Source organism: Uranotaenia lowii, chromosome 1, assembly GCF_029784155.1.
Source record: "Uranotaenia lowii strain MFRU-FL chromosome 1, ASM2978415v1, whole genome shotgun sequence".
In the NCBI taxonomy this organism is placed as follows: Eukaryota; Metazoa; Arthropoda; class Insecta; order Diptera; family Culicidae; genus Uranotaenia; species Uranotaenia lowii.
Genome location: NC_073691.1, coordinates 197,702,681 through 197,721,364, shown reverse-complemented (window position 1 = coordinate 197,721,364; position 18,684 = coordinate 197,702,681). Strand labels below are relative to the sequence as shown.

The 18,684-nt window shown below is 38.1% G+C and overlaps 1 long non-coding RNA gene across 1 annotated transcript; it reads right to left on the bottom strand.

Moving 5' to 3' along the window:
* Positions 1 to 11,369: 11,369 nt before the first annotated feature.
* LOC129740070 (uncharacterized) lies at positions 11,370 to 17,651 on the bottom strand. Its single transcript, XR_008736087.1, has 5 exons — positions 17,589 to 17,651; positions 17,457 to 17,528; positions 17,155 to 17,394; positions 16,484 to 17,092; positions 11,370 to 11,696 (listed from the first exon to the last, which is right to left on the bottom strand). It is a non-coding gene; the product is annotated as an uncharacterized LOC129740070 (long non-coding RNA).
* Between the last annotated feature and the right edge of the window lie 1,033 nt (positions 17,652 to 18,684).

Sequence of the window (18,684 nt, the reverse complement as noted above, 5' to 3'; positions counted from 1 at the left end):
CAAAAATGACAAAAATGACAAAAATGACAAAAATGACAAAAATGACAAAAATGACAAAAATGACAAAAATGACAAAAATGACAAAAATGACAAAAATGACAAAAATGACAAAAATGACAAAAATGACAAAAATGACAAAAATGACAAAAATGACAAAAATGACAAAAATGACAAAAATGACAAAAATGACAAAAATGACAAAAATGACAAAAATGACAAAAATGACAAAAATGACAACAAATGACAACAAATGACAACAAATGACAACAAATGACAACAAATGACAACAAATGACCAAAATGACAAAAATGACAAAAAATGACAAAAAATGACAAAAATGACAAAAATGACAAAAATGACAAAAATGACAAAAATGACAAAAATGACAAAAATGACAAAAATGACAAAAATGACAAAAATGACAAAAATGACAAAAATGACAAAAATGACAAAAATGACAAAAATGACAAAAATGACAAAAATGACAAAAATGACAAAAATGACAAAAATGACAAAAATGACAAAAATGACAAAAATGACAAAAATGACAAAAATGACAAAAATGACAAAAATGACAAAAATGACAAAAATGACAAAAATGACAAAAATGACAAAAATGACAAAAATGACAAAAATGACAAAAATGACAAAAATGACAAAAATGACAAAAATGACAAAAATGACAAAAATGACAAAAATGACAAAAATGACAAAAAAGACAAAAATGACAAAAATGACAAAAATGACAAAAATGACAAAAATGACAAAAATGACAAAAATGACAAAAATGACAAAAATGACAAAAATGACAAAAATGACAACAAATGACAACAAATGACAACAAATGACAACAAATGACCAAAATGACAAAAATGACAAAAAATGACAAAAAATGACAAAAATGACAAAAATGACAAAAATGACAAAAATGACAAAAATGACAAAAATGACAAAAATGACAAAAATGACAAAAATGACAAAAATGACAAAAATGACAAAAATGACAAAAATGACAAAAATGACAAAAATGACAAAAATGACAAAAATGACAAAAATGACAAAAATGACGGAAAAGACAAAAATGACAAAAATGACAAAAATGACAAAAATGACAAAAATGACAAAAATGACAAAAATGACAAAAATGACAAAAATGACAAAAATGACAAAAATGACAAAAATGACAAAAATGACAAAAATGACAAAAATGACAAAAATGACAAAAATGACAAAAATGAGAAAAATGACAACAAATGACAACAAATGACAACAAATGACAACAAATGACCAAAATGACAAAAATGACAAAAAATGACAAAAAATGACAAAAATGACAAAAATGACAACAAATGACAACAAATGACAACAAATGACAACAAATGACCAAAATGACAAAAATGACAAAAAATGACAAAAAATGACAAAAATGACAAAAATGACAAAAATGACAAAAATGACAAAAATGACAAAAATGACAAAAATGACAAAAATGACAAAAATGACAAAAATGACAAAAATGACAAAAATGACAAAAATGACAAAAATGACAAAAATGACAAAAATGACAAAAATGACAAAAATGACAAAAATGACAAAAATGACAAAAATGACAAAAATGACAAAAATGACAAAAATGACAAAAATGACAAAAATGACAAAAATGACAAAAATGACAAAAATGACAAAAATGACAAAAATGACAAAAATGACAAAAATGACAAAAATGACAAAAATGACAAAAAAGACAAAAATGACAAAAATGACAAAAATGACAAAAATGACAAAAATGACAAAAATGACAAAAATGACAAAAATGACAAAAATGACAAAAATGACAAAAATGACAAAAATGACAAAAATGACAAAAATGACAAAAATGACAAAAATGACAAAAATGACAAAAATGACAAAAATGACAAAAATGACAAAAATGACAAAAAATGACAAAAATGACAAAAATGACAAAAATGACAAAAATGACAACAAATGACAACAAATGGAAACAAATGGAAACAAATGACAACAAATGACCAAAATGACAAAAATGACAAAAATGACAAAAATGACAAAAATGACAAAAATGACAACAAATGACAAAAATGACAAAAATGACAAAAATGACAAAAATGACAAAAATGACAAAAATGACAAAAATGACAAAAATGACAAAAATGACAAAAATGACAAAAATGACAAAAATGACAAAAATGACAAAAATGACAAAAATGACAAAAATGACAAAAATGACAAAAATGACAAAAATGACAAAAATGACAAAAATGACAAAAATGACAAAAATGACAAAAATGACAAAAATGACAAAAATGACAAAAATGACAAAAATGACAAAAATGACAAAAATGACAAAAATGACAAAAATGACAAAAATGACAAAAATGACAAAAATGACAAAAATGACAAAAATGACAAAAATGACAAAAATGACAAAAATGACAAAAATGACAAAAATGACAAAAATGACAAAAATGACAAAAAAGACAAAAATGACAAAAATGACAAAAATGACAAAAATGACAAAAATGACAAAAATGACAAAAATGACAAAAATGACAAAAATGACAAAAAATGACAAAAATGACAAAAATGACAAAAATGACAAAAATGACAAAAATGACAAAAATGACAAAAATGACAAAAATGACAAAAATGACAAAAATGACAAAAATGACAAAAATGACAAAAATGACAAAAATGACAAAAATGACAAAAATGACAAAAATGACAAAAATGACAAAAATGACAAAAATGACAAAAATGACAAAAATGACAAAAATGACAAAAATGACAAAAATGACAAAAATGACAAAAATGACAAAAATGACAAAAATGACAAAAATGACAAAAATGACAAAAATGACAACAAATGACAACAAATGACAACAAATGACAACAAATGACAACAAATGACAACAAATGACAACAAATGACAACAAATGACAACAAATGACCAAAATGACAAAAATGACAAAAAATGACAAAAAATGACAAAAATGACAAAAATGACAAAAATGACAAAAATGACAAAAATGACAAAAATGACAAAAATGACAAAAATGACAAAAATGACAAAAATGACAAAAATGACAAAAATGACAAAAATGACAAAAATGACAAAAATGACAAAAATGACAAAAATGACAAAAATGACAAAAATGACAAAAATGACAAAAATGACAAAAATGACAAAAATGACAAAAATGACAAAAATGACAAAAATGACAAAAATGACAAAAATGACAAAAAAGACAAAAATGACAAAAATGACAAAAATGACAAAAATGACAAAAATGACAAAAATGACAAAAATGACAAAAATGACAAAAATGACAAAAATGACAAAAATGACAAAAATGACAAAAATGACAAAAATGACAAAAATGACAAAAATGACAAAAATGACAAAAATGACAAAAATGACAAAAATGACAAAAATGACAAAAATGACAAAAATGACAAAAATGACAAAAATGACAAAAATGACAAAAATGACAAAAATGACAAAAATGACAAAAATGACAAAAATGACAAAAATGACAAAAATGACAAAAATTTTCACACTGTTTTTTCTACAATTTTGCCAAAAAAATGCATATTTTTTGTTAGTTTCAAATGATATCTCTATAACAAGAGTTGATACCTTCTCCGGAAAAAAATCTATTGCGCCTTGTCTTGAGGAAAAATCTGAGGGCTTACTCAGCTAACACCGTTTCTTCTTGGAAAAAATACGTTTACGAGAAAAGACGCCGCTCTTCGAACCAAAGGTGCCAGATGCGTACTGATTATTCAGGATTGGTCCTGATTTTCGAGAGGCAGTCCCAAGGACTATAAAAATCGCTCACTCATCGAAACTCACATGAGAATGCTTCGCCGCCGGCTCGCTATTCGTTTGTGCTCAATACAATCACGAATAGCAACACAAACGATTCTACGATGGCAGTTTCTTTGTTGCTCGTTTTACAAAATATTCATGATGAGCGAGTCTGAGCAACGGGATCACGAGCAGGGATGCCAACTGTTTTTCAGAAATGTCTGGAAGATTTTCAAAAAAAAATCTGGAAAAGTCTGGATGGCGAACTGTTTAGGTGATGACCTTTTTTTTTTTTTTTTTGGTCAATATTGCAGTCTAGGGAATAACACTTATTACTTTATATCCATCATACGTTCTATACACTATCAATGCCTGAGATTAATATGTTGATATCGGCTATACTACGTTTTATACGTTACTTCCTGTTGATAGAACTTCGTGGCATTCCTCACTCTTCGAAAACTAATTCGAATCATTTCCTGCCATTTTGCAACCAAAATTTTGAATGTTCATGTCGAAACTCAAAAGTCTGGAAAAATCTGGAAGAAATGACAAAAGTCTGGAAGTTTCGAAATTTAAAAAAAGTCTGCCAAAAGTCCAAAAAGTCTGGAAGATTCCAGAAAAATCTGGAAGGTTGGCAACGCTGATCACGAGAGACTCGTATTTGCTTCGTGAAAATTTAGATACCAAGCTTGCTGTTTGTTTAGAGGAGTAAGTACGTCAGTTCAAAAGAAAAAGAAAAAGGAATCTTTCGGCTCCGTACCGTACCATCCGGGCACCGATCGTTTGAAGATTGGCTTGCCCTACACAAGTGTACACTGTTGCTGTTGATGTTATTGATGTTCCCTCAAGCTTGTAGCTTCAAAAAGTGACGCACATTCTTCCGTAGGAAGAAATAATAACACCACTAGCATGAAGGAAATGTATTCTTTTGGCTCGGCATTTTTGCCTGAAAAGCACTGAAAAGCAACATCACTAACATGGATTGACTCTACCGACCGTATGCACACTGTTCTTCTTTTTTTCAATTTCTGTTGGCCAACGCTGTTGAAAGCCAACACGGCTTGGCGTCAGTATTGTTGCTGTTAGTGTTTTTTTAAGCTCAAGCTTCGCAAAGGGACGAAGATTTTTCCACGGGAAGAAATAATATCATTACTAACACGGTTCATGAGCGGGTTGGTAAAAATTTTCACGAACCAGCTCGCTGCTACGCAATCGTCGGGTTGATGCTCAACTTTGTGTGCGAAGAGGGAAGCAAAATAAAAAGGAATCAGGAACCTTGTTCGTGTTTTCGTTTTGGTCGGGATTGATTCGTGAGAACAGGAGATTCTCGCTCACACCCAGGGATGCCAACTGTTTTTCAGAAAAGTCTGGAAGATTTTGAAAAAAATGTCTGGAAAAGTCTGGATGACTATCTTTGTAGGTGATGACCTTTTTTTTTTTTTTGGTCGTCAAATCGCAATATTGTAGTAGTCTAAGGATCTATACTCATTCCTTGAAAATAATCAATGTCTGAGTATATGTGAACGAAAGCTTGAACAACCGAAAGCTTAGACCCATTCAGCTGTCAAAATAACTTCTGTATTCTGCTTCACAGTAAATTCAATCTTGCAGTTATGAGCAATTGATTTTAATAGCATTTTTTTACTAAAACGTTGAGCTTATAGAAATTTCTGGACAAATCTGGATAATTTATGAAAAGTCTGGACCAGACAACATGAGGTCTGTATTTCTGGATGACACATGAAAATCTGGAAGATTCCAGAAAAATCTGGAAGGTTGGCAACGCTGCTCACACCTCATTCGCGTTCCACGACATTCTTATGAGCAAAAATCGGAGCGATGCAGGTTCCGTCGCTCGTATGAATGAGTTTTTCAATCCTTGGGCAGTCCTGATTTTTGCAAAAACTCTCGAATTATTCTGAATTTTTGAAAATTGGTCTTTGAAATGTCCTGATTTTCAAAAAAAAATTAATTATAATTAAATGTATAGATGAATGATGAGAACATCAAACGAATCTGTGATAAAACAGTTTAACCCAGGAGGATGACAACCTGTTTCTTCTTTCGAGCAAGAATCTTTCTCTATGTTTCTATCCATCGGGAGAGAGGAATATGGTTTTTCCCTCTCAAGGTAGTACAGAATTGAAAAAGTCAAAATTTCCACCAATGAGGAACCAGAATAATTGTTGTGTTAGTTTGCAATCAAGCATAATTCTCTAGGATTTGACATTTAGTCCAATTAATTGGCAGCCAAATGTCAGGTTCGTTATGGGCCCACAAAATCGTGGGCTTGTAATTTTTAAGGTTGTTTAATTTAATGACATAGAACAAAGATGCCATCCCCCTGGTTTAACCTCTTAAACCAATGGTAATATTCGGTTCAGATGATACTTAAATAAACGATGTTTCTCGATATAAACTGCAAGCCAGCCAAAAAGTTGATCTCTTCTGTTGACGCGGTTGTTTTGTCTTCATTTTTGTAATTTAAGAAGAGCTGCTTTTTATTTCTAAGAATGTACTGGTGTTCTGAAAAAAACTGTTTTTTTTTATCGCCGTATCTTTAATTATTGACGAAACCACCTGGCACCTCTGCTCCGAACACCACCTTTGATAGTTATTTTTGCAAGAAACAAAATCCAAAACAGCAGTAGGCATGGTAGCCAGGGGTGCCAGGTGGTTTTGATAAAAATCAGGACACCACAATGATAAAAATCAGGATTTATCAGAACACCACTAAATTGATGTAAATAACATGCAGCTCTGCTTGTATTGCATAACTAAAGGCGAAATACAGGTGCTGAAAACGCCTAAAGTTATGCAACTACAGTGAGAAGAACCTTCTATGTCCTGAAGTTAACATCGAAAAACACTATTCAAATATCATTTGAACCAAAGATTATCATCGGTTAAATTAGTTTAACTATTTTATAGAAGATTGGTTTGATTTTTTCACCATTTAACAAAAAAATTAGTTAAAGTTTAGATATTTTTCAAAAATCAGGACAAATCAGGACATTTTAAAGGTCATTTTTCAAAAATCAGGACAATTCAAGCGTTTTTAAAAAATCAGGACGCCCTCTCAAAAATCAGGACAAATCCTGAAAAATCAGGACACCTGACACCCCTGATGGTAGCCACAATTACAGATTTTTCTTTTAAAGTACAGATTTTTTTATTTCTTTTTTTTATCAACTGTAACAATCGGCTAGCTCAGACGATTTTCACTTACTTTCTGGCTTTCCACTTATCAAAGGCAGACAAACGTCCAAAGGTGGTTGTAATCTGGGGGTGGAAGACTGAAATTCGCTGTATCGTTTTCTGTATCGTTTTTTTACTGTTCGGCAAAAAGCCAACAATTGTTGAAAAGATTTGTAATCGTAAACTTTAAACTATATAAAAAATTTGTTCGATCAATGGGAACTACCCTAAATCTAAATCTGTTATTCAAGCCATTTTAAGAACAACCATTAATCAAGCAATTTTTATTTATCAGCTTCAAAAACTTCAACGAAATTTGAGCAACTCAATACGCCTGATCTGCAGAATTCGCCAGAGCAAAACAAAACCTAATTTAATCATTGATTCATGCAAAACAAGTGGTTTTCAGCATTAAAAAAGTTTTATTGAAATTCACTAAATATGAAAGTAAGATTTTGAACCTTCGCACTGGTCGGTAGATTGCTGAGAGAAATTTGACGTTTAAAAGATTTTTTTCTTTTTTTATTCAGTCTTCCTCCCCCAGGTTGTAATCAAACGGCGGACTTGGGCAGAACAATTGCAAAACAGAGGGATTTCGGTTTGGTGTGTCACGACACAGAAGGATAGATTTTGAACCGTGTTTTTTTTTTCAGTAAGAGTAAAGATTGGAATGTGGCAATGCTGACAGCGGGGAAGAAATTGTTGCTATTTTTTGTACGTTGTGTGGTGGGAGTCTAAATAATTTTTTTTATTCATTTTTACTAGCCATTAGGTTTGCGCCACGCGTAAGTTGACGATAGTCGAGTCACCCTAGTCACTCGATTCCAGTTGTCACTCTAGCCGAAAAACGTCTTTCGTCTTTTGTGAAGGCCGACTTCAAACAGATCCCCGGCAACTTGTTTTTCACGGCCAAGGATAAGTTCAGCTTTCCGGAGCATATCCGCACTCAGAAGATGTCCAAATTTGCGAGGAAATTCCTGGTTTGGCAAGCCAACTTCCTCTCCTGAAGGCCCAGAACGTTCCAACAACCTTCTGGCCGGATTTGGCCTCATGCCATTACTCCAAGGACATGCTGAAGTGGAATGAAGTCAATAAGATCAATTTCGGGCCGAAAATGTTCAACACTCCGGAGCTCCGCCCCATCGAGAAGTGCTTTGCGATTATGAAGCAGCACCTTCTTAAACGATCTAAGGTAGTGGAGGCAGTCGAAGAACTGAAGAAAGTATGGGTTTACATGCAAAAAACGGTTGATTCACAGGTTGTGCAGAATCTTATGGCCGGGGTTAAGGCCAAGGTGCGGCATTTGCGTATGGACTGTAAATAAAATACGAGTAGAATGGTAAAATGAAGTTGAATAGTTATTTTTCAATCCCTGAAAATTTGATGGCAATCGGATGATAACTCTAATTTTGCGAATCAATTTTATGTGTGGCAATTTCATCATGGACACCCTTTACAAGAGCTTATCACGCGCGGGGTGCTTGAAAACGAAATAGGTACCTTTTTTTAAATCGAAAATCCCCAGTGTACATTACATTGCCTTCACCATCTTATTCACTTAGATGGAGAAAACGAGAATATTGCCGTGAATTGTTTGTTGACGAAATCATGCCGTTTGCAATTTTCGCCAAATTTTAAGAATTCCTACCATGTAATGTGAATCAACAGATTTTCCAAAAAGGAAGAAAAAGGTTGAGACTTTTTAATGTTAATTGGCAATTTTACCCACAGTCCGTCTCTGCAAATCTTCCGTCCAACACGTCTATCACACCAATAACGGAATGACGCTATGATAAGGTAAACTTTCTCATCCGGGACCGTGCATCGCTGCTCCCAAATGGGCACAACTGAGCGCATCCCTATGGAGACCAGGGATGCACATTTCGGCAGGAGCACATCCGTTCCGTTTCATTCCGACTGAGACTGATGGATGGGGCTGGTACATTCATAACCAACTCCCCCACCACCCTGGTCAATTTGTAACCATTCATTTAATGGTTACAATAAAAATTGTGATTTTTGGGCCAGTTTGGATGAAAACATTGTAAATATTGTAAATAAAAATTATTGTTAGTAAATGTCTAAAATTAGGATAAGATATCTACATGTTTGTGTGATGTCTTGTCCTAATTTTAATAGCAATCGGCTGGTGTCACTTAGGGATTAAGTTTTTGTTTATTTATTTATTTGTTAAATTTTTCGTTATTTATTCATTTATTTATTTATTTATTTATTTATTTATTTATTTATTTATTTTTGCCGTAATCATTCATTATTTATTTAGTTAGTTATTTGTTAGGAATTAGTTTTGTTAGTCTAGTATAATTTGTTCTGGAATGCACGCTATAAAAAGAGATGTTAGAAAATAAGACACCAGCCCTCTATATGTCAGTTCCTGTATTGTTCCTGTCATGTTGCTGTCATCGAAGGGGACGAGAACATCACCGACGGGAAATGGGAACAGGGCTAAAATGAGAGGCAGAAAATGTATAAATAGAAGGAGCTCGCAAGACGCGAGGCTTTTTATGCAAGTTCCGGTCCGAGGTGGAGCAGCAACTGCGCGGTCACACACCAAAACGTGACAATCGTTCGTATCCGCAATTGGGTGGCTCTGACCCCCTTCCCACGTTACATTAGATCCAGTTGTGATCTGTATAGTTTTTTCAACGGCCAGTTGGAAGACTTCACGTCGTTTTTCCCCAACTGGTCGGTCGAGGTGGCTTAGTGAAGGGAGCCCCAGTACATTAGTTTTCCCCCAGTGTCGCTAATCACCATCAGCCCTTTGTTAAAGAACACCGGTGACCCGTGAGTGCTTTAGGTCGTGCAAGTGACAGTGCCCCGACTACGTTACAACCCCCAAGGGGCACTTTAGGCTGTGGTGAGACCTGGTGGGAATTCCCTCTGGGAGTTCCAGTGCCGACCAACCGTTACAAGCCCCTCGATAGTCGTGAGACACTCGCGTGGTTTTATCGTGCACGAACTCTATAGCTCCCCGGACCGTGTAGTGAACGACAGGCCTACGCCCAACAGGCCGAGTAGTTGCTCGGATTGCCCGAAGTGCAATTCGACCTGTTCCTGAAACTGCCCTGTTCCTGTTTTCATCCGGATCCCGTTACGTCGTTCCTGCAGTAGTCCCCCAACGAGTCGACCACCGAGAAACGGCCGCAACGAGTTCGTCGAGTTTGAAAAATAAATGCGCAAGTACAAAATTAAACCCCAAAATCTTACCACATTTTCTCTTGGTTCATTAACCCCTAAAATTGAAGAACACTCACAAAGAAAAGTGAATTGAAAAGTTTTTAAAATAAAAGTTATGTATGGTCTTTCTTCATCCAAATTGTTGCGTCTTAATTAAAAGTGCATTCCCTAAAATTCAAAATTATTCTTTCTTGTTGTTTGTTTCTGTGAAGTTCAAATTGGTTTTAAAAGTCCGCCCAAGAATCATAGTTTGAATTGTTATTGTTGTAAAATTTCTCCGGTGATCAATACATTTTCCCCTGTTGAGCTAGCGCAGGGAAGTAGGGTCAAAACGACTCTAACAATTGGCGCCCAACGTAAAAATTTCTGATTAAATTTAAATTTTCATTATTAAAATAGAAAGAAAAAGTGGTCTACTTCCCAGACCAGAAGTAAATCCCTTTTTCTAATTGGTCTCCCGGAGAAATTCAGTTAAATTTAACCTCATTAAAATCGCGTAGTTGTTGAAGCAAGTTTTTCTAAAGTCATTTCACGAGGAAGTTTTGGGGATGAAAATTCCCTGATTGCAGCGAATGATAATAACTATTATACAAACCATACTCTTCTCCCGAATTGTTGATCGATCTGAAATTGTTACTAACCATTCTAAAGTACCTTCTTATCCAACAGCAAAATTATAAGTTCATATTTGCCAAGACTAATCTTGCATTTAGTTGTGTTCATACCAGATATTGCCTTCCTTTGGCGTTTAAAAGAACCCAAAGCCACCCACATATGTAGCATATTTCTTTTTCAGCTCACATATCCAAAAGAATCACATTAGTTAATTTATTACTTACTAAGCTAGAGTTAGTCAATGATGGAGGACTTGAATTTCAATCAAGCGATAGATCGCTTGGTGAAGTGGTATCATGTCATGCGGGTGGAATTATTGGAGGAAGATGAACTTGAGCAAGAGCTCAAATGTCGCGACGTGATACTATCAGGTTTGGATTTATCTCGGAAAAGAAAATGTTTGCGAGATGCCTTAAAAAGGGAGAAAGAATCCGGTTTAAAATTAAGTGCCCTAAGTCTCAGAAGCCATCCCGAAAATGAGAGGGAGCTTTGTTTGCTTAAATTTAAACAGTTAAAAAAACTTTTAGAATCTAACATTTCAGACGAATCACAGAAAAGAATTTGCTTAGCCCGTCTAGCCCATGTGGGTACACGAGTGGCTACCCTTCTGTGTTCGTCACGAGGTTCCCCTAATCTTCTAACACAGATGCAAAATGTGTTGGTTGAATTAGTCCAACTCGTGCAATCTGTCTACGATCCACCGGGTATCGAATCACAAGAAATCGTTGTCCAAAATCCATCGCAGGCTATCACCGAGGCAAACACCAACACGGAGGTCGAGCTTCCATCACCCTCTGTTCTGGGCCAGGACGACCTGGATTGGATCCACAGCTTGCAGGCGAGGATAGTTGGCCTAGAAGAAGAATTGGCAAAACGAAAAGAAGGAAGAGAAGTTGAGACTCAAACGGAACAAGAAGTGTTCAATGTTTCGAACCCACTGGAAAGGGATTCCAGAAATTACTCTGAAAACTTTTCTGCTATCTCCAGTTTTCAGAACAATTCTTTCCCTCAAATTTCCCTTAATCCTACTTATCCTCACCCACATTTATCTTACCATCAAACTACCAATCCTTATCCATACCTAACAGCAAATATTTCTCAGTCCCACAGTGAGAATAAACTTCCAAATATTCCGTCTAACCAGCCCACCATTTCAAATTTTCATCTGAATCACACTATCAATCCTCAAAACCCATATCCCACTCTTACCAATCAAATTCCTGTAAATCCTAGCAACCCGAATCAATCCCTTCCCAATGTGAATTTCTCACATAATGTCGGACAGCCAAATTCCTGGTCAAACAATTGTCCAAATCCGAATCCTTCTCAGCCTCAGCTCCCATATAACGCGTTTCCAGGCCAGTACCAGGGACCATCCGGTCTACCTCCAGGACATTGGGGATCGCCGTACGGGAATCCAGGGTTTCCTCATCAGTTTCAGCCCCCTTTTCATCCCCGACATACCTTGCCAGTTTCCAAATGGAATTTGGCTAAGTACAGCGGAGATGATCAAGGTTTGAAACTGAATGAATTCCTAGAGTTGGTCCACACTCTGTCGTTGGCCGAAAAGGTTTCCGAGCAGGAGCTTTTTGAATCGGCTGTTCATTTGTTTACAGGATCTGCCCTCAAATGGTATATGACACAGCGATCAATGGGTCGTCTCGTCAGCTGGCAGCATCTTGTTTTTGAACTTCGCAGGACATATATGCACCCAGATTTGGACGCTCTCATCAAAATGAAAGTGTACCAAAGGCGTCAACGACAGCAGGAGTCATTCTATGAGTTTTACAGCGAAGTAGAGAAGTTGATCCGAACGATGAGTGTACAGATTCCAGAATTCGAGAAAATCCAAATCATTCAGCAAAATATGCGAATGGATTACAAAAAGCTAATGGCTTTCATTCCTATTTTGAATTTGGAATCATTACTCTCGGCGGGTCAGAAGCTTGACGCGCTTAATTTTTCCGCGTACAGCAAGGTGTTCGGCTCCGATAAGGTGGTTCACGTGGTCGAAGGCGAAGATCCAGAGCAGCCGAGGTCGACCAAAACCAAGAAGCAGGCATCAAACTCTGATTTCATAGTACCAGTTCAGCAATATCCGAGGGGTAATTCAGCGGGTTCTAAAGCGAATATTGCTCCGAAGAACCAGAATCCGATCCCGCAAAATTTACCTGGTCCGTCACGGCAAATATCCAGTAAATCTACTGCAGTCGGGGAACCATCTGGCAATCAGTCGCAGCCTCAACTCACATTGGAGACGGTGGTAAACAACCACAAGCCTCCTCCATCAAATCGGTGCTACAACTGCAATCGGGAGGGACATCATGCAGCAATTTGCCGTCAACCACCAATCATTGTCTGCTTCAAGTGCGGGCTTCGTGGTTTTCCGACTGCTATGTGTCCGTACTGTTTAAAAAACCACGGTACTGCGAGCCAAAACCGCGGTTCGCAGGAACGCCAGGCGTAATTTCTTCTTCTGACGATTCGTCAGCTCCTCCGTGGTTCTGGGAAACGGTCCCGAATCATTATTATTCAGCAGATACTGAAATCTGTAACATTTCATATCCATTCCCAAATGATCACCGTCCGTTTGTAGATATCCAGATTCACGATATTCCCGTTTGTGCCCTACTAGACAGTGGCAGCAATTACACCTTGCTTAACCAGAGGGTTTTCCGCAAGACAAAGCACGAAAAACTGAGTCCACTGAACAAATCGCTGGATCTCCGTTCAGCTAGTGGTGACTCGATGGAAATTTTAGGTCAGGCCTTTCTGCCTATCCAGTTTGATGGACGAACCAAAGTCATCACCACTCTGGTGGTGGCTAATTTGTCTATCGACTGCATTTGTGGGATGGACTTTTGGACCAAATTTCAGATCGTTCCCACTATGTTGTCTGGAGATTCCGTGAATGCAGTGGTCCTGGAAAATGTTTCTTCGCCCTCTAACTGCTTGTCGCTAGAAGAAGAAGGAAAATTAGAGGAGATTAAATCGAGCTTTTTAGCAGCAGGTCACGGTAAACTCACCATTACACCTATGGCCACTCATCGGATCGTCTTGAAGGAGGAATTCAGAGGCAAGCCACCAGTTCGTCAATTCCCATACGTGATGTCTCCGAAAACCCAGGCGTTGGTAGCTGTTGAGCTGGAACGGTTGCTCGAGGCCGGCATCATTGAGCGTAGCGAGTCCGACTGGTCGTTGAATTGCGTGCCGGTCATTAAACCCAACAAGGTTCGGCTTTGTTTAGACGCACGGAAGATCAACGAAAGAACTGTCCGTGATGCTTACCCTCTACCCCACCCTGGAAGAATATTAGGTCAGTTACCAAAGGCAAAATATTTGTCTACAATAGACCTGTCCGAAGCGTTCTTACAGGTTCCCTTAGAAAAAGAGTCCCGGAGGTACACAGCTTTCAGCGTGCAGGGTAAAGGGTTGTTCCAGTATACCCGGATGTGTTTCGGGTTGGTCAACAGTCCTGCGTCATTGGCCAAAATCATGGATTCCGTACTGGGTCATGGTATACTGGAACCGAATGTTTTTGTATACCTCGACGACATCGTCGTGGTTACAGAAACATTCGAGCATCATGTACAGCTTCTTACGGAGATCTCCCGTCGTCTACGTGAAGCCAACCTAAGCATCAATCGGGAAAAATCACAATTTGGGGTATCCGAAGTACCTTTCCTCGGTTACCTTTTAGGAACGGAAGGTTTACGGGCGAATCCGGAAAAGGTGCGGCCGATTTTAGAATACGAACGGCCCTCAACTGTAACAAAGCTCAGAAGGTTTCTTGGAATGGCCAATTACTATCGGCGATTCATTCCAGACTTTAGTGGAACCACGGCAGCTCTGACTGATCTGCTGCAAACAAAATCTAAGCTGATTCGGTGGAATGAAGACGCCGAAATTGCATTTGTCCGCATTAAGGAGCTTTTAATTTCTTCACCCATATTGGCCAGCCCGGATTTCAGCCGCCCTTTTACCATCCAGACAGACGCCAGCGATGTAGCAGTAGCCGGAGTGTTAACGCAGCAGCAGGAGAACGGAGAGTGCGTTATCGCGTACTACTCCCACAAACTAACCACTCCACAAAAAAACTACCATGCTGCCGAAAAGGAAGCATTGGCAGCTATGTTAACCATAGATGCTTTTAGAGGGTATATTGAGGGTTACCATTTTACTCTGATCACCGATTCATCCGCTCTTACTCACATACTTAATGCAAAGTGGAAAGTCGGATCTCGTTGTAGTCGGTGGGCGCTCATTCTGCAGCAATATGATATGAGAATAGTGCACAGGAAAGGCAAAGAAAACGTCGTTCCTGATGCACTGTCTCGTAGCATTGCAGCAATTGACGGCTCACCTACAACGTGGTACGATTCCATGATGCATAAAGTTGTGAGTAAACCGGATGAATATGTCGATTTTAGGGTTGAAAATGGTAACCTTTTCAAGTATATCTCGGTACCTGACTTTCCGCACGATTCAAATTTTGAATGGAAGATGATTCCACGAACGGAGGATATTCCAAAAATTATACAGGATTCCCATGACTCTGCATTCCATCCAGGATACGAACGAACGTTGTCAAGGGTAAGACAAAGGTTCTACTGGCCGCGAATGGCGGTGCAAATCCGAAATTATGTCCGCCAATGCACTACGTGTAAAGAGGTGAAGCCATCCCATGTAGCTATGGTACCCGAAATGGGGAAAATGCGGTTAGCCGACCGCCCCTGGCAAGTTATTTCGATCGATTTCATTGGCCCACTTCCCAGAAGTCGTAAAGGCAACCAGCATCTGTTGGTGGTTTCGGACTACTTTTCGAAATGGGTTTTAGTTCAGCCTGTGAAGAAAATCGCTAGTTCAACCCTGTGTGCAATTTTGAAAGATCAATGGTTCATGAAGAATTCTGTTCCTGAGATAATTATAACCGATAACGGTTCTAGTTTTCTCTCGAAAGAGTTCAAGTCATTGCTTGATCAATTCAAAATTACACACTGGTTGAACTCACGGTATCATTCACAGGCGAATCCCGTAGAGAGAGTAAACCGAACCATCAACGCTGCTATTAGGACCTACGTTAAAGAGGATCAGCGCCTCTGGGATACTAGAATTGCTGAAATAGAAATGGTATTGAACACCAGCATACACTTGCCCACTGGATTTACGCCATACTTCATTATACACGGCCATGAATACGCAGAACTAGGAAGCGATCATCGCCTGGCCCGCCACGGAGAAAATCTCACTCCCGAACAGTTTGAGGAGAGACGCAAAGAACTATTTGTGAACATCTACGACCTAGTCAAAAAGAATCTCGAAAAAGCGTATGCCAGGTCAAAACACACCTATAATTTGCGTATTCGTCCAGCAAAACCATTTATCAAAGGGCAATTAGTTTATCGTCGAAATATGAAGCTTTCCAATGCAGGGGAAAGCTATAATTCAAAATACGGACCGCAATTTCTACCATGTAAAATAAAAGGTGTACGTGGAACCTCTTCGTACATACTCGAAGATCTTAGTGGCAAAGATTTAGGGGTGTGGCCCGCTGCACACATAAAGCCAGCATAAAAGTGCTACCCTACTATCTCTCGTTTTGAAATGTGAGAAGGTGTGATAAAATGATAAATGACTCACCGTTGTTTTTTTCCAGCCGTTTGTTGATTTTATGGATCGAAATATCCAGCTTAGTCCGTCCTAGTGGAAAATGATTCTTTTTGGGTTCTGGTGAAATTATTCACACTATGTGGCGCGTGTGCATCCTGATTGAGATCCTGAAAGAAGGACAATTCCGAAGAAGCACAGCGTCCTTTCGCCAGACCTCGGTACAGACCATTCCACGGTCGTTATCCTGCCAACAGTTGAATAAACATTTTGGATAGTGCACTGCTGGTTATCCACGCTTGACACGCTAACTGGTAGCTAAGTGGCAAATCGAAACTGTTCTCTATTGCCGAATGTAGAAAATACTCCCACAATTTGCAATACAATCCAGTGATTGTTTTGATTGGTCGGGAGAAGCTTTTTACCAGCCAGAAAAGCGCTCCGCGCAAGTGTAGGTAGGGTCCTGCGTTACCAGCACTTTATCCGGTATCTAGCCATTCGTCGCTAGCAGGTCGGCCAATCCCAGCAAATCGTCTACCATCTCACGGCTGCTATTAATGCTAACATGGTCTTTAAAGTGTTCCAAAAGCGAGACCATTTTTTCCATCCGGTCGAGACACCATCTCCATCACGATTAGTTTGCTAAAAAAAAAAAAAAAAAAGTAAATACCAGCTTACCTAAACAAATTGGAACAAATAAGTACCCTTGCGGTTGCCGCGTTCCGTTCCGCTTCTTCGTCGAGTGCACCCTATCACGTCCTTGAAGCGAGAGCCGAGCAATCTACACCCTCGAAAGAATCATCACCCGGTTTAGCGATTCAGGACATCGTGAACCGATCACATAGACTCGGTGTAATCCCGTTTCTTGAGCACGGGAAGCGAGCCACCCACACATCGCATCCTCTTTTGAGCGAGCCATCACATTCGAGCCGGATCCGGAACATCTAAAAAGAAGCATGGAACCAAACCTTTGGTATCGAAAGGCAAAAATTATTTACCTCCTTACCTGAACTCTGGCTCCTCTAGTAGCGATTCCGGCTCACTCGGACCCAACGAGCATTCCCCGGCGTGTGAAGACCTGAAAATAAACGAAGGTAAAGGAGAAGATTCCAAAAATCGCGATTATTTCCCAACCCACCTCTAGTTTTCTTTCACACATGCCGCACAGAGAAACCAAAACTATCCCCATCAATGAATGACGTTTGTATGCCACGTCATCATCCGTCATCATCAATCGCCAACAGTCATCATTAACGAAAAGCGAGTTTCGTTCAGTTTGGCGCAGTACGCAGCCAGTTAGTGCGATGTTTACACACGATCAAAGAATTAAACCCAATTCTGCGTTATTTCGCTATTTTGCACTCAAAATTGAGCGATAAATGAAATAACGTTTCGAGTTGGTAATTCTTCTAATAAAATTAATCGTTTCAGTTGCGCACGAACTGAAACTGATGAATAAGTTTAAGTTTTCTATTAGTAATAACGTAATTAAGTGTTGGATGTTAGTTATAGGGATTGAAGGTTGAATGATAGCATGAATGGGAGTATGAATGATTAAAGGAACGAAAGATAATACTAGTCGGATGAATCAAGAAAGAATGCGTGATTTAAGATAGAAATAGGTAGTTTATTTATTTATTTTAGGCTAATTTAGGGTAAATACTGAAATATGTACGTCGTCACGGCAAATCTGGTAATGAAAAACATTTGATAAGAGGTGTCTTGGCAAATTTATGATCTCTTAATTTTCTGAGAGCCTATTGGACGAGATCGCACACTGAATGATTGGGGGGACACTTTTGGTTTTGAGAAACGATTTGGATCAGAGGAGAGAAAGATGGAATTTTTTTGAGATGACGCAAAATGGTAGTCGGTGATCAGTAATTCCTATTATGGACTCGTGATTTGGTGGAGGGAAGACTTTGTTTTGGCGACTAGCTCGGGATGACTCCGTTGAGGAACGAACAGAAATGGGCGTCTTTCGGGAAAAATCTTGGGTCATTGTTACCGTGCTTTGTAACCCCGTCTTCAAATCGGCTACGTGAGAAGATTCCTCTGCAAGCATGAACAAATTAATATAGCGATCCTAATGCTAAGGGAGCCGCGGTAGGTAAGGCGCTAATTCCTGCCGTGCATAGTGACCCGGCATTAGAATCGACGACATGGGGAGATTCCTCTGCTTGGATATGACTCAATTACTCTAGAATATGTTGCGAATTGAAGACCAAGGGAGC